The sequence below is a fragment of the Panulirus ornatus genome, chromosome 24 (genome assembly GCF_036320965.1).
Source record: "Panulirus ornatus isolate Po-2019 chromosome 24, ASM3632096v1, whole genome shotgun sequence".
Taxonomy (NCBI): Eukaryota; Metazoa; Arthropoda; class Malacostraca; order Decapoda; family Palinuridae; genus Panulirus; species Panulirus ornatus.
The window spans coordinates 15,580,729-15,593,783 of NC_092247.1; the positions used below are offsets into that span (position 1 = coordinate 15,580,729).

The window sequence follows — 13,055 nt, forward strand, 5'->3', positions numbered from 1 at the left end:
TACACTAAATTTCAGCTTCTTAATACGAACTTTCCCACACTCATACCAGGTACTGGAGTAACTCTCTCGAATCTTCCACCAAAGCCGTGTCGTCTGCAAAGGCGTGCACGGGATAGAGTGAATCGTAGAGATGTGGTATGCAGGGATCGACGTGCTGTTAGTAGTCTGAACCAGGGCATAAGAAGCAACCAGGGGACAACACGGAAAGATCTTTGGGGCCTGGTTGCTGTTTCGGTGAAGAGAGAGGATGTGTGTGAATGATACCTTAATGAGACCTATTCTTCTGTTCCTAGCACTACCTCATTTACGCAGGAAACGACCACTCTCAACCACACTTCCTAACGACTGAGTTCATTCGAGCTTTCTGCCGCCCTTCTGAGCCTTTGGTCATACTCGACTTTAATTCACACTCGACCATGAACATCACCTGCACCCCCACAGTACCCCTTGTTTTGAAGGAAAGAAGAGGTCGACCCTAGACTGATGGTTACTTTGTTGATTCGCGTTGCAAAGGGGTTGGAGGTGAGGCAGTTGATGTGGGGGAACGTGGGGGGGAGGGGGTCATCGATATACTTGCCAGGCGACCACGTCACCAGTCTGTGGTCCGCTCACCAAGCAAACCTACAGCTGGTGAGGTATTCTAAGGCGAACGAGAGGCCAGCCCTGTATCTCCCCCAGGCAGCGAGGTTCGACGTCGCTGCTGAGTCGACAACATTGAGACGGAGGGAGCGAGAGAATGGCCGGCGGCGCCGAGGCATCCGCTGTGACTCGCTCTCTCTCTCTCTCTCTCTCTCTCTCTCTCTCTCTCTCTCTCTCTCTCTCTCTCTCTCTCTCTCTCTTCTCTTTCCATCGGCAGATACTGTACAGCAGTGTGAGGAGGACACAGCAGCTGTCGCGATCACTGTGCAGCAGTGCAAGGGAACCAGAGCTTCACTGACATGGCGTCGAAGAAGCAAGGAATCATGGAGTTAACACTGACTGTCGTCATGCAGTAGTGTTGGAAGCGTGTGGCTACACTGACAGCGGATGCTTAGAACATACAAGAGCTAAACTGATGGATATGGAAGCAGGGAGATACAGAGGTTAATCTACACTGATGGCTAAGGAGCTGTGGACGGAAGGAGCGTGGTAAAGTGATGAAGACTTTCGAGCAGTATGAAGCGACGCTGAGGGACACTAATTGTGGACGGGCAGCAGAAGCGGTAAAACACAGCTACACTGACAACACCTGTCCAGCAGTGTAAGGATGGTGGCAGCTACACTGACAACAGTGGTTATACAGCAGTGTAAGGATACACAGTGCTACACTGACTATAATTGGACAATAGCGTAGAGAGCGAGGAAGCACACTGATGATGCTTGTGCAGTCATCAGCCTTAGAGACACTGAGATACAATTACGTCGTTTCTGCAACCAGCAGTGTAGGAAGGTAGGAGGTAAACTGACTGTGGTGGTGCAGTCATCAGTGTAATCAGGATGAAGCAACTCTGAAACTGATCTCCAAGAGAGAACGCATGTATACTGAGGGTGACTGCCGCAGTGTAGGGATCACTGCCACACTGATGGCAGTTCGGCAGAGACTGCACTGGGGTGGCTGAGCTGCAGCGGTGAATCACTGAATTACACTGTCTGCGGCTGTCCAACAGTGAAAGAATCATTCATTTACACTGTCGGTGAGTTGCAACACTGAAAAAAACCATTGACTTACACTATCAGTGGCTTTGTAGCAGTGAAAGAAGCTGGGTACAACACTGTCACCTGTTGTAGCGCGCTATAAGGAAGCATGGAGGCACAGCAACATTGGCAGTGTAAAGAGTGTGTCAGTGGAGACAATCTCAGCAGAGTAGAAGATATATCATCGAGTTATGCTGATAGGCTCAGCGACTGGAGTGATGACCAACTGTAATGATGGACTTAAGAGAATTTCATAGACTTTTAAGCCACACAAACAGCTTCACCAGCAGTTTAACAAACTGAGCTATACTGACAAGCTGCATGATAGCGTACAAAATGCAAAGTTACACTGACAGCCCCTATAACGTTGTCTGAAAGCTACTAAGCTATGCTGACAGCTTAACTAACACAGTAGGATACTGTGTTAGTGTTAGTGTTAACGCAAGTGTAAATGCTCAACTATACTGACATGCTATACAGCAGTATAAGAAATACCAGTTTACACTGCTGGGTTATGCAGGATTTTTCGACTCCAGGCCGACGCGTTCAGCAAAGCCGCTGTGTTCGCTGATTAATTTTGATCATAAATGAAAACCTATTTGCAACGTGTGAGTAACGAGAGAACGGGTTAGATCTCGGCTGAACTCCCATCGCCTCACACAATGAGAATGCGGCCCTCCCGCACCTCTGAAGAAATTCCCGAAATTACCTGGCCTCTGTAATTGCCTTAGAATTTACACTTAGGTGCCCTAATCTGCATATCTGATCTCCCGATCGGATATGATCCCCGCCACGATATCTGCAGAGATCTCTAGAACCACATTATCTCGACGTTCAAACCATTAGCGATGAACAAGGTTTTATGGTCAGCCTCGACACCTGGTTGCGGGGTCTTGCGCGGGCGTGGGGGTCGCCTGGGTTGCCATACCCTCATATTGAACATGGAGCTCGGCCTTGTCACTACAATCCTCTCAGGTATTTAACATCATCTTGCGAGCCCCTGTGATTGCGCTCATATACAAGCGCGTCTGCCTTCCTTTTCAGCAGCGGGCGTGTAGATCGTTTTATGCCACACACTGGTTGAATAGCATTCATAAATGCCTTTCAGTGTACAGTGGCGTGGATCAGGATGCCAGCCACCTACCAGTAGCAAACATGCAAATAATAGGGCGTCAATTTCCTCCAGAAACACAATCCTCTTCCATAATTTACCACAAGGCGGTGCTCCATCCCCCATTTGATGTGTTGTAACGATGAAGGTGGAGTTTGTACACACAAGTGACCAATCAGTGTCGAGAAAGGATTAACCTTTGCCCAAGCAGCCAATGAGCGCTGGTGGGTGGGGCGAACATGGGCGGAGCTCGACACCTCCACAGCATATGGCGAACTCGCTCTCGTGTTATCAGATCCGTTGCCGCTGGCGGGAGAGGCAGGGTGTCCAGTGTGATCATCTGCTGGGGGTCATGCAAGTTGTGTGAAGTCTGTCTGGTGAAGGAGACGGTAGTTCAGGTATCCCGGGACGACTGAACCTAAACTTTTGGTCGTGGAAACATTGATAGAAAAGTTTAGCGTTGCCTGAGCCAGTTGTGTTGAGAAGTGTCTCGCGAGGTGGAGAGTTTCTGGTGACGTCCGTGATAAAGTTCGTGCGTCAGGAGCGGCCTTCGTTCGCCTCCATGTCCGGGAACACGGCGGCCAGCCTCCACTCTGGCCAGAGGGGGAAGAGCTTTGCCATGGAGTATCTTCTTGGTGGCGGTGGAAGCAGTGGCAGCGGAGGGAAGGATGGTGGTGGTGGCGGTGGCGGGGCTTTGGCACCCTTGGGTTTGAGTCTGCCGCACTTGTACAACACCTGCCTTCTACCACACCTGCCCGGCCTGCCGCCCCCTCTGATGCCCTCGCTGCCATACCCCCCTCTACATCACTATCCGCTGCCCCCTGCACTTGCTGCCGGACTTCAGGGCGCGCTACCCCCGCCCTTGCTAGGCCTAGCACCTCCAGGGCTCGGGGGCCGACACATGGGTGATTTTGGAATAGGCCGCAGGGATGCCTTGGGATTGGAGGGCCCTCAGAGCCCCGGATCAGCTGGGGACCATACCAACACGTCCGACTCCGACCATCACGACCATGACAAATCAGGTAAGGTCACTAACAGTGATTCACATGCTGCCTCTCAAGTATTGGTAGTTATTAGTAATGTTTCTGGAAGCTGTGGCACCCTTGATTTGTGTCTAATGTCGGGCTACGTATCGCGGGAATCTATGCCTTTTGGTAGTATGGGATAACGGGGGGTGGGGACCTGTGTGTTTTGATAGTGTGGGGTCACGGAGGAATTGTGTCTGTTGATGTGGGATTCACGGGGGACCTGTGTCTGTTGGTAGTGTGGGACCACGGGTGACCTGTGTCTTTTGACCGTATAGGATCACGGGGACATATGTCTAGTGATAGTGTGGGATCATAGGGGACCTGTGGCATGCCAGACTTGTGTCTAGTGATGCCACGGAGTTATGGGATCTAAAGCACTCTTGACCTTTGTCTGGTAATGCTAGTTTGCACCCTTGACCTTTATCTGGTAGCGCAGGGTCGCGTGTAATAGGCTGCCAAAAACATATAAAGGCAATTCTTAGCACTTCTGTAAATATGGCCACGACCCCCACTTCCTACTGCATTCTCACTTATCAACACTTAGTTATCACTCGCTCGCATTTATTGCCCTTAGACTTATCTTTCACTCATATCTGACACCACTTTTACACCTCACATTTCGCTGCGCTTACAACACTTATTTCCCGCACACATGCCACCACTCTTACAGCAATTGAAGGACGCTACAAATGTATCAGCCTCAAATGTCACGCCTTTGAAATATTCTCAGTACTGTTTTGCTTTGTTGCCCAAACGGACAACAGGTATTTTGAAAACTGAGTTACTACCTTCATCAATATGATTTTTGCCCTTTGAAGAAATTTGATACAAGCTCTTTCATAGGAGGTAGTACGAAAAGTAATACAAAAGAATTCAAACTAACAAACCATTACAAAAATATTTTATGCTGGGCACAGTTATTGCTGATCGACCTGTGATTCACTCACTTGATGTAGGCTATTGTTCTCATTATGACTAAAGCAAATTTTTGTTTTCATAATTCTGGATAGTATTGGTAAAACTATATATTCAAACTGTTGTTCCACTTAAAAAAAAGTTCACATGTAACCATTAAACTGCTGCCAGAACGACTACTACCATTGTTCCTAAACTGTTATACTAAACTGTCGCTACACGCACTGCAGCTGCAAGTGGTACACTGGTGGTGAAGCCGTTCGTACCTCCTCCATCAACTCCCTTCGTGCCACATATGTAAACCACAGTTACAGACGTTCACACCCACAGTCATCACCATTGCCGGCGTGGCTGAGGATATTTCCAGAGTATGGACGACCCAGAGCACAGCTGTCTGCTGGTTGTTTAGGGCGTCGTACCCCTACCACCAGACATCGTCACCTGAAAAGCTGTGTCGTATTTTTCCAGTGTTTCTACGGAGGCAAATGCTTCGAAATGATGTTTTTAACCCCGAGAGCACAATGGTACGGCTCATCCTGGGCATTTTCACCCAAGGGTCGTATAATCGTGCGTAAGGGTCGTATCATGTGCTCAAGGGTCGTATCATCGTGCTTAAGGGTCGTACATCGTGCTCAAGGTTGTATCATTGTGCTCAAGGGTCGTATCATTGTGCTCAAGGTCGTATCTTTGTGCTTAAGGGTCGTATCATTGTGCTCAAGGGTCGTATCGTATTGTGCTCAAGGGTCGTATCATCGTGCTTAAGGGTCGTATCATCTTGCTCAAGATTGCATCATTGTGCTCAAGGGTCGTATCAATGTGCTCAAGGGTCGTATCAATGTGTTTAAGGGTCGTATCATTGTGATCAAGGGTTGTATCGTGCTCAAGGTCGTATCATTGTGCTTAAGGGTCGTATCATTGTGCTCAAGGGTCGTATCATCGAGCTTAAGGGTCGTATCATTGTGCTCAAGGGTCGTATTATCGTGCTTAAGGGTCGTATCGTGCTTAAGGGTCGTATCATTGTGCTCAAGGGTCGTATTATCGTGCTTAAGAGCCTTGCCTCTTCAAGTGTTGAGTTTCATTAATCCGACGGTTTTAGTAAGCACTGCATGATGTACCATTAATGAGTGGGTTGACTATTAAGATAATGGTCATGTTTTGAGTGAGTAATGATATCACAGAAAGTATAATGACGGATAACAGCCTGTCATTTTCATTATGAATATAATCAGCAAAACCCTCCGGCAGTTTCATAATTCATGGAATGTTACCATTCCCCGCGCGAGGTGAATCATTGAGTTAAACATAATTTACATGTTATGCATAATTTGAGCACACACCCCTGATGCTAATATACCGTAGCCACAGTGAGCTCTATGCTTGCCTCCACCTACCCCCCCCCCCCCATTCATAAGCCGTTCACCCAGACTATCATAGAAACGCTTTGTTTCTCTTGTTCATAGATATAGAAATCTTGTTTTTTTCTTTTTTTGATAGTTTCTATTATTCTAAATCAATTCATTCAGGTGTACGTCGCGGTAGCTTGATCAATCCTGCAACCGTTTCTCACAACAGACCCAACCGAAATTCAAAATGTCTGCCACCAAAACATACATATCAGGGAACTAAAACTAGACTATAGAATTACTGACTATAAGCGAGGATGGGCACGGCGGCGGTGATCCCTTCCGCCTAGTGTCACTAACACAGACAAATTTGCCAGTTACCACGAACCGTGTGCGGAGGATCCTGGAGGAACCGGAAGTCGCCGGCGGAATAAGATTTTTGCGCCCGACATTTCTCGCGAAAAACTAAGTTTCGGGTGTACTTTTACTTCTCCGAAATTGTCAGTATTAACTAACATGAAACTTTGATCCACGAATGGAAAAAAGAAATTACTCTCGTTATTACTAACATCTTACATTTTGATAAATTATAGATTTTATTTTTTTTCGCGGGTCAAAAATTTACTCGCCGTTATGGTCAAGAAAGTATCTTGCTCGATGTATTAATATTGTAATTAAAGAAGGAAGTGGTTCAAAGCTTCGGTAACAGAAAAGCGTTGATCACATAAATATTCTGGCCCTTTGATATAAATATATATAGGATCAGAGACGACCACTAGGACTCGATATAACATAGACCTTGGCGTGACTTGCTATAAATCACCTCTGACGCGACCGATGACATGTACCTTGATATTGGTATAAATCCGCGTTGACAAGACGCTGACGCATACAGACCCTGACCGGACCGCAGACACATATAATGCCTAATATGACCACTGTTATATTAAGAACCTTCACACCGCTCATGACAGATAGGCTACAAACATATGTACACCCTGACACGACCGTAGACATATACAAAACCAGACACGGGTACTGATACATACAAGACCTGACACGGGTACTGATACATACAAGACCTGACAAGGGTCCTGATACATACAAGACCTGACACGGGTCCTGATGCATACAAAACCTGACACGGGTCCTGATACATACAAGACCTGACACGGGTCCTGATACATACAAGACCTGACACGGGTCCTGATACATACAAGACACGGGTACTGATACATACAAGACCTGACACGGGTCCTGATACATACAAGACCTGACACGGGTCCTGATACATACAAGACCTGACACGGGTCCTGATACATACAAGACCTGACACGGGTCCTGATACATACAAGACACGGGTACTGACACATACAAGACCTGACACGGGTACTGACACATACAAGACCTGACACGGGTCCTGATACATACAAGACCTAACACGGGTCCTGATACATACAAGACCTGACACGGGTCCTGATACATACAAGACCTGACACGGGTCCTGATACATACAAGACACGGGTACTGACACATACAAGACCTGACACGGGTCCTGATACATACAAGACCTAACACGGGTCCTGATACATACAAGACCTGACACGGGTCCTGATACATGCAAGACCTGACACGGGTCCTGATAACAAAACCTGACACGACCGCAGACACATACAGACAATAATACAGCTAATACTAAACACACTGACCTTGACACTACTGTTATATGCACTCTGACTGGACTATCCTGTTAGCAACATCCTGAGTAAGAATTACGTGTATGATAAGCAACCTATCTATGGTTCAGTCTAAATAAACTTAGTGAACTGAGAAGTTTGAGTGAGGCTCCCACACGCAATCTCTCTGCCCTCGATCGTGTCAGATATATATAGTTATTTGTTTCTGAACTTTTCGTTGTTAAATCCTTGTATCTTTGTTTATCGTATTTATCTTGTTAAATGTCACCCAAGATTCCCGGTGTAACGTACTCTGGTCACCAGCTGTCCGCGCTGGAATGACGATATATCCTTTTACGTTGATTGGACAAATACTACGTCATTAGCGTTGATTATACGAGAGGGGTGTCATGCAAATGACGGTCGTTTCACAGCGTTTAGTTGCGTAATCGAGGTTAACGGACTTGATCAAATATGATCCAGATTACCCTACATAGATAGCTCCATGGAGCTGATGTAAAATTATGGCGTTACACGCAGACAGAAACCATTTCTCTTTTCTTTACATTTAAAACCAGTCATCATTGTGTTAGCATTCATCAAAGAGCAGTCCGTATTATAGATGTTTGTCGCTGTATATTGACCAGATTTTCTCTTAGCCAGACTTGCATAACGTAACGATTAGCATCGATCAAAAGCGTTGATCATAGGTTGTTCTGGCACCGTACGGAATGATTGGAGGAAATAATTACTGCCTGGACGAGGACCAGTTTCTTAATATACTGAGTACGACGACCATACCCCTTGATTATGACGAATCAGTAGCGCCTTGAGTACGACGACTTAAAACCTAGGTTTGCACCGAGTCATCCATTGAAGAAGAACAACAAACCTTGAGTGAAGTAGTGCACAGAGATCAAAGATTACATTAATTTCTACTGATGTAATATTAATTATACCCAATAATGGAAAGGTGTATTGCGCTTATATATATATATATATATATATATATATATATATATATATATATATATATATATATATATATATATATATATATGTATATATGGAAAAAGGTGAGAACAATGGAAGTAAGGGGAGTGGGGGAGGAATGGAATGTATTTAGGGAATCAGTGATGGATTGCGCAAAAGATGCTTGTGGCATGAGAAGAGTGGGAGGTGGGCTGTTTAGAAAGGGTAGTGAGTGGTGGGATGAAGAAGTAAGAGTATTAGTGAAAGAGAAGAGAGAGGCATTTGGACGATTTTTGCAGGGAAAAAATGCAATTGAGTGGGAGAAGTATAAAAGAAAGAGACAGGAGGTCAAGAGAAAGGTGCAAGAGGTGAAAAAAAGGGCAAATGAGAGTTGGGGTGAGAGACTATCAGTAAATTTTAGGGAGAATAAAAAGATGTTCTGGAAGGAGGTAAATAGGGTGCGTAAGACAAGGGAGCAAATGGGAACTTCAGTGAAGGGCGTAAATGGGGAGGTGATAACAAGTAGTGGTGATGTGAGAAGGAGATGGAATGAGTATTTTGAAGGTTTGTTGAATGTGTCTGATGACAGAGTGGCAGATATAGGGTGTTTGGGTCGAGGTGGTGTGCAAAGTGAGAGGGTTAGGGAAAATGATTTGGTAAACAGAGAAGAGGTAGTAAAAGCTTTGCGGAAGATGAAAGCCGGCAAGGCAGCAGGTTTGGATGGTATTGCAGTGGAATTTATTAAAAAAGGGGGTGACTGTATTGTTGACTGGTTGGTAAGGTTATTTAATGTATGTATGACTCATGGTGAGGTGCCTGAGGATTGGCGAAATGCGTGCATAGTGCCATTGTACAAAGGCAAAGGGGATAAGAGTGAGTGCTCAAATTACAGAGGTATAAGTTTGTTGAGTATTCCTGGTAAATTATATGGGAGGGTATTGATTGAGAGGGTGAAGGCATGTACAGAGCATCAGATTGGGGAAGAGCAGTGTGGTTTCAGAAGTGGTAGAGGATGTGTGGATCAGGTGTTTGCTTTGAAGAATGTATGTGAGAAATACTTAGAAAAGCAAATGGATTTGTATGTAGCATTTATGGATCTGGAGAAGGCATATGATAGAGTTGATAGAGATGCTCTGTGGAAGGTATTAAGAATATATGGTGTGGGAGGCAAGTTGTTAGAAGCAGTGAAAAGTTTTTATCGAGGATGTAAGGCATGTGTACGTGTAGGAAGAGAGGAAAGTGATTGGTTCTCAGTGAATGTAGGTTTGCGGCAGGGGTGTGTGATGTCTCCATGGTTGTTTAATTTGTTTATGGATGGGGTTGTTAGGGAGGTAAATGCAAGAGTCTTGGAAAGAGGGGCAAGTATGAAGTCTGTTGGGGATGAGAGAGCTTGGGAAGTGAGTCAGTTGTTGTTCGCTGATGATACAGCGCTGGTGGCGGATTCATGTGAGAAACTGCAGAAGCTGGTGACGGAGTTTGGTAAAGTGTGTGGAAGAAGAAAGTTAAGAGTAAATGTGAATAAGAGCAAGGTTATTAGGTACAGGAGGGTTGAGGGTCAAGTCAATTGGGAGGTGAGTTTGAATGGTGAAAAACTGGAGGAAGTGAAGTGTTTTAGATATCTGGGAGTGGATCTGTCAGCGGATGGAACCATGGAAGCGGAAGTGGATCATAGGGTGGGGGAGGGGGCGAAAATTTTGGGAGCCTTGAAAAATGTGTGGAAGTCGAGAACATTATCCCGGAAAGCAAAAATGGGTATGTTTGAAGGAATAGTAGTTCCAACAATGTTGTATGGTTGCGAGGCGTGGGCTATGGATAGAGTTGTGCGCAGGAGGATGGATGTGCTGGAAATGAGATGTTTGAGGACAATGTGTGGTGTGAGGTGGTTTGATCGAGTAAGTAACGTAAGGGTAAGAGAGATGTGTGGAAATAAAAAGAGCGTGGTTGAGAGAGCAGAAGAGGGTGTTTTGAAATGGTTTGGGCACATGGAGAGAATGAGTGAGGAAAGATTGACCAAGAGGATATATGTGTCGGAGGTGGAGGGAACGAGGAGAAGAGGGAGACCAAATTGGAGGTGGAAAGATGGAGTGAAAAGGATTTTGTGTGATCGGGGCCTGAACATGCAGGAGGGTGAAAGGAGGGCAAGGAATAGAGTGAATTGGAGCGATGTGGTATACAGGGGTTGACGTGCTGTCAGTGGATTGAATCAAGGCATGTGAAGCGTCCGGGGTAAACCATGGAAAGCTGTGTAGGTATGTATATTTCCGTGTGTGGACGTGTGTATGTACATGTGTATGGGGGGGGGTTGGGCCATTTCTTTCGTCTGTTTCCTTGCGCTACCTCGCAAACGCGGGAGACAGCGACAAAGTATAAAAAAAAAAAAAAAAAAAATGTATATATATATATATATATATATATATATATATATATATATATATATATATACATATATATATATACATATATATATATATATATATATATATATATATATATATATATATATATATACTTTTTTATTCTATTTATTGTACTTTTCGCTGTCTCCCGCGTTAGCGAGATAGCGCAAGGAGATAGACGAAAGAATGGCCCAACCCACCCACGTACACATGTATATACATACACGTCCACACATGCACATATACATACCTATACATTTCACCGTATACATGTATATACATACACAGACATTATACATATATACACATGTACATATAACTCATACTTGCTGCCTTTATTCATTCCCGTCGCTCATACAGTCATCAGTCAAGTAGCGATGATAAATGGTTGTGGTGTAGCAGTAATTAGTCCAGTGAACATACAGCTGTTATTGTTTTTTCCAAAATTAGGCTACCGTTGTTTATTTGAAAACAAAGGAATTCAAACAACAGACCAATGGGCGGGCCCGGGCCCTTTCGAGGCTCCTGCGGGAGAAGACATCAGAAACTCGCAGGTTAGTGTGGTAACAGCAGAATAATATATAGATGTTAAAAAAAGATAACATGTAGATAAGGAGGCGCTAGTGATGTTATTTGTAGACCTAAAACTAAGATATTTATCAATTCTGTTCTTTAATGTATCTGTGGCACTGCTTTCAATTACTCTAGTTGTTGAATCATACCATATGTTCACAATCCTTTTAAAGATATATTTCTCATTTAAGGCAAAACGAGTTTGTATCCTTTATTTCGAGTATGGTTTCAGGAATCATGACTTTATTTTCTCTGCTTAGATCAAGATTATTAAAACCTTTGCTATTTATAACATATTTGATCACCTGTTAACCTAATTTTTCTTTAAGCTTAATGAATTCAAGTCCAAAAATTTACCAATTGGACTTTAAAAAAAATTTATTTTATGAATCACGTGCTAGTTGGTGTAACAGTGTTAACACCCGTCCATGACGAGACCTGGCTGGTATTCCTTTGTACACATCAGTCCTTGACGGGATCTGACAGGTGTTACTAGATAATCGCCTGTAACTTGTTGTAATTTGTATGATTATATTGTCACGTTTGATATACTGTTTTGTTCTTTTTATCTGAGCTCTGATGTTATATTATGGTGCTGTTCCCTTTATTGTTATGATGCCATCCATATTATGTTGCTGCTACTTGTACTGTATAATATAATAGTAATGTTGTTACCTGTATTATGATGTTGCCACTTGTATTACTATGATCATTACCTGCATTATTGTGATTTTGCTTTTATTTCTAGTGTCGTTATCTGTATTATGGTGCTGCTCCTTACATTGCTAATGTTGTTACCTGTATCATAGTGCTGCTACTTGTATTTACCCGTATTATAGTGTTGTCATATATTTCATAATAGTACCACCTGTATCTTGGTATTGTTACCTGTTTCATGGTAGTCTGAACTGAGTTACACTTGATACCTGTAGTAAGGTCTATCTCTCCTTGTCAAGCAATGTAACTTGTGTCATGGTGCCTGTTCACAATGCTAATTGTGGTGTTCCTGCCTATTTATAATGGTACCCATACCATGGTGCTCCAACCTGTTCATAATGTTTCCTATTCCTTGGTGTTCCTGCCTGTACATACAATGTTAACTGTGCCATTGTGTTCCCGTATGTTCATATAGTGTCCCATGTGCCATATTCTTCCTGCCTTTTCATCGTTACCTGTGCCACTGTGTTCCTGGCGGCTCACATAGTTTCCCATATATCATGGTGTTCCTGCCTGTTCATATAGTGTTCCATGTTCTATTGTGCTTCTGTCTGTTCCTATAGCGTCCCTTGTTCAGTTGTGTTTCTGTCTAGTTCGCTCATCCATAAGCCCCAGGAACTGGCGTTTCATTTCACCTGTGGTCCAATTTT

General features: G+C 44.2%; 1 long non-coding RNA gene across 1 annotated transcript in view; it reads left to right on the forward strand.

The window, feature by feature from the left end:
* Positions 1-3,097: 3,097 nt before the first annotated feature.
* Positions 3,098-13,055, forward strand: part of LOC139757120 (uncharacterized) — a 23,002-nt gene continuing 13,044 nt past the window's right edge. The window contains exon 1 of the long non-coding RNA XR_011714512.1: positions 3,098-3,807. This is a non-coding gene — a long non-coding RNA (uncharacterized lncRNA). The remainder of the gene's footprint in view (positions 3,808-13,055) is intronic.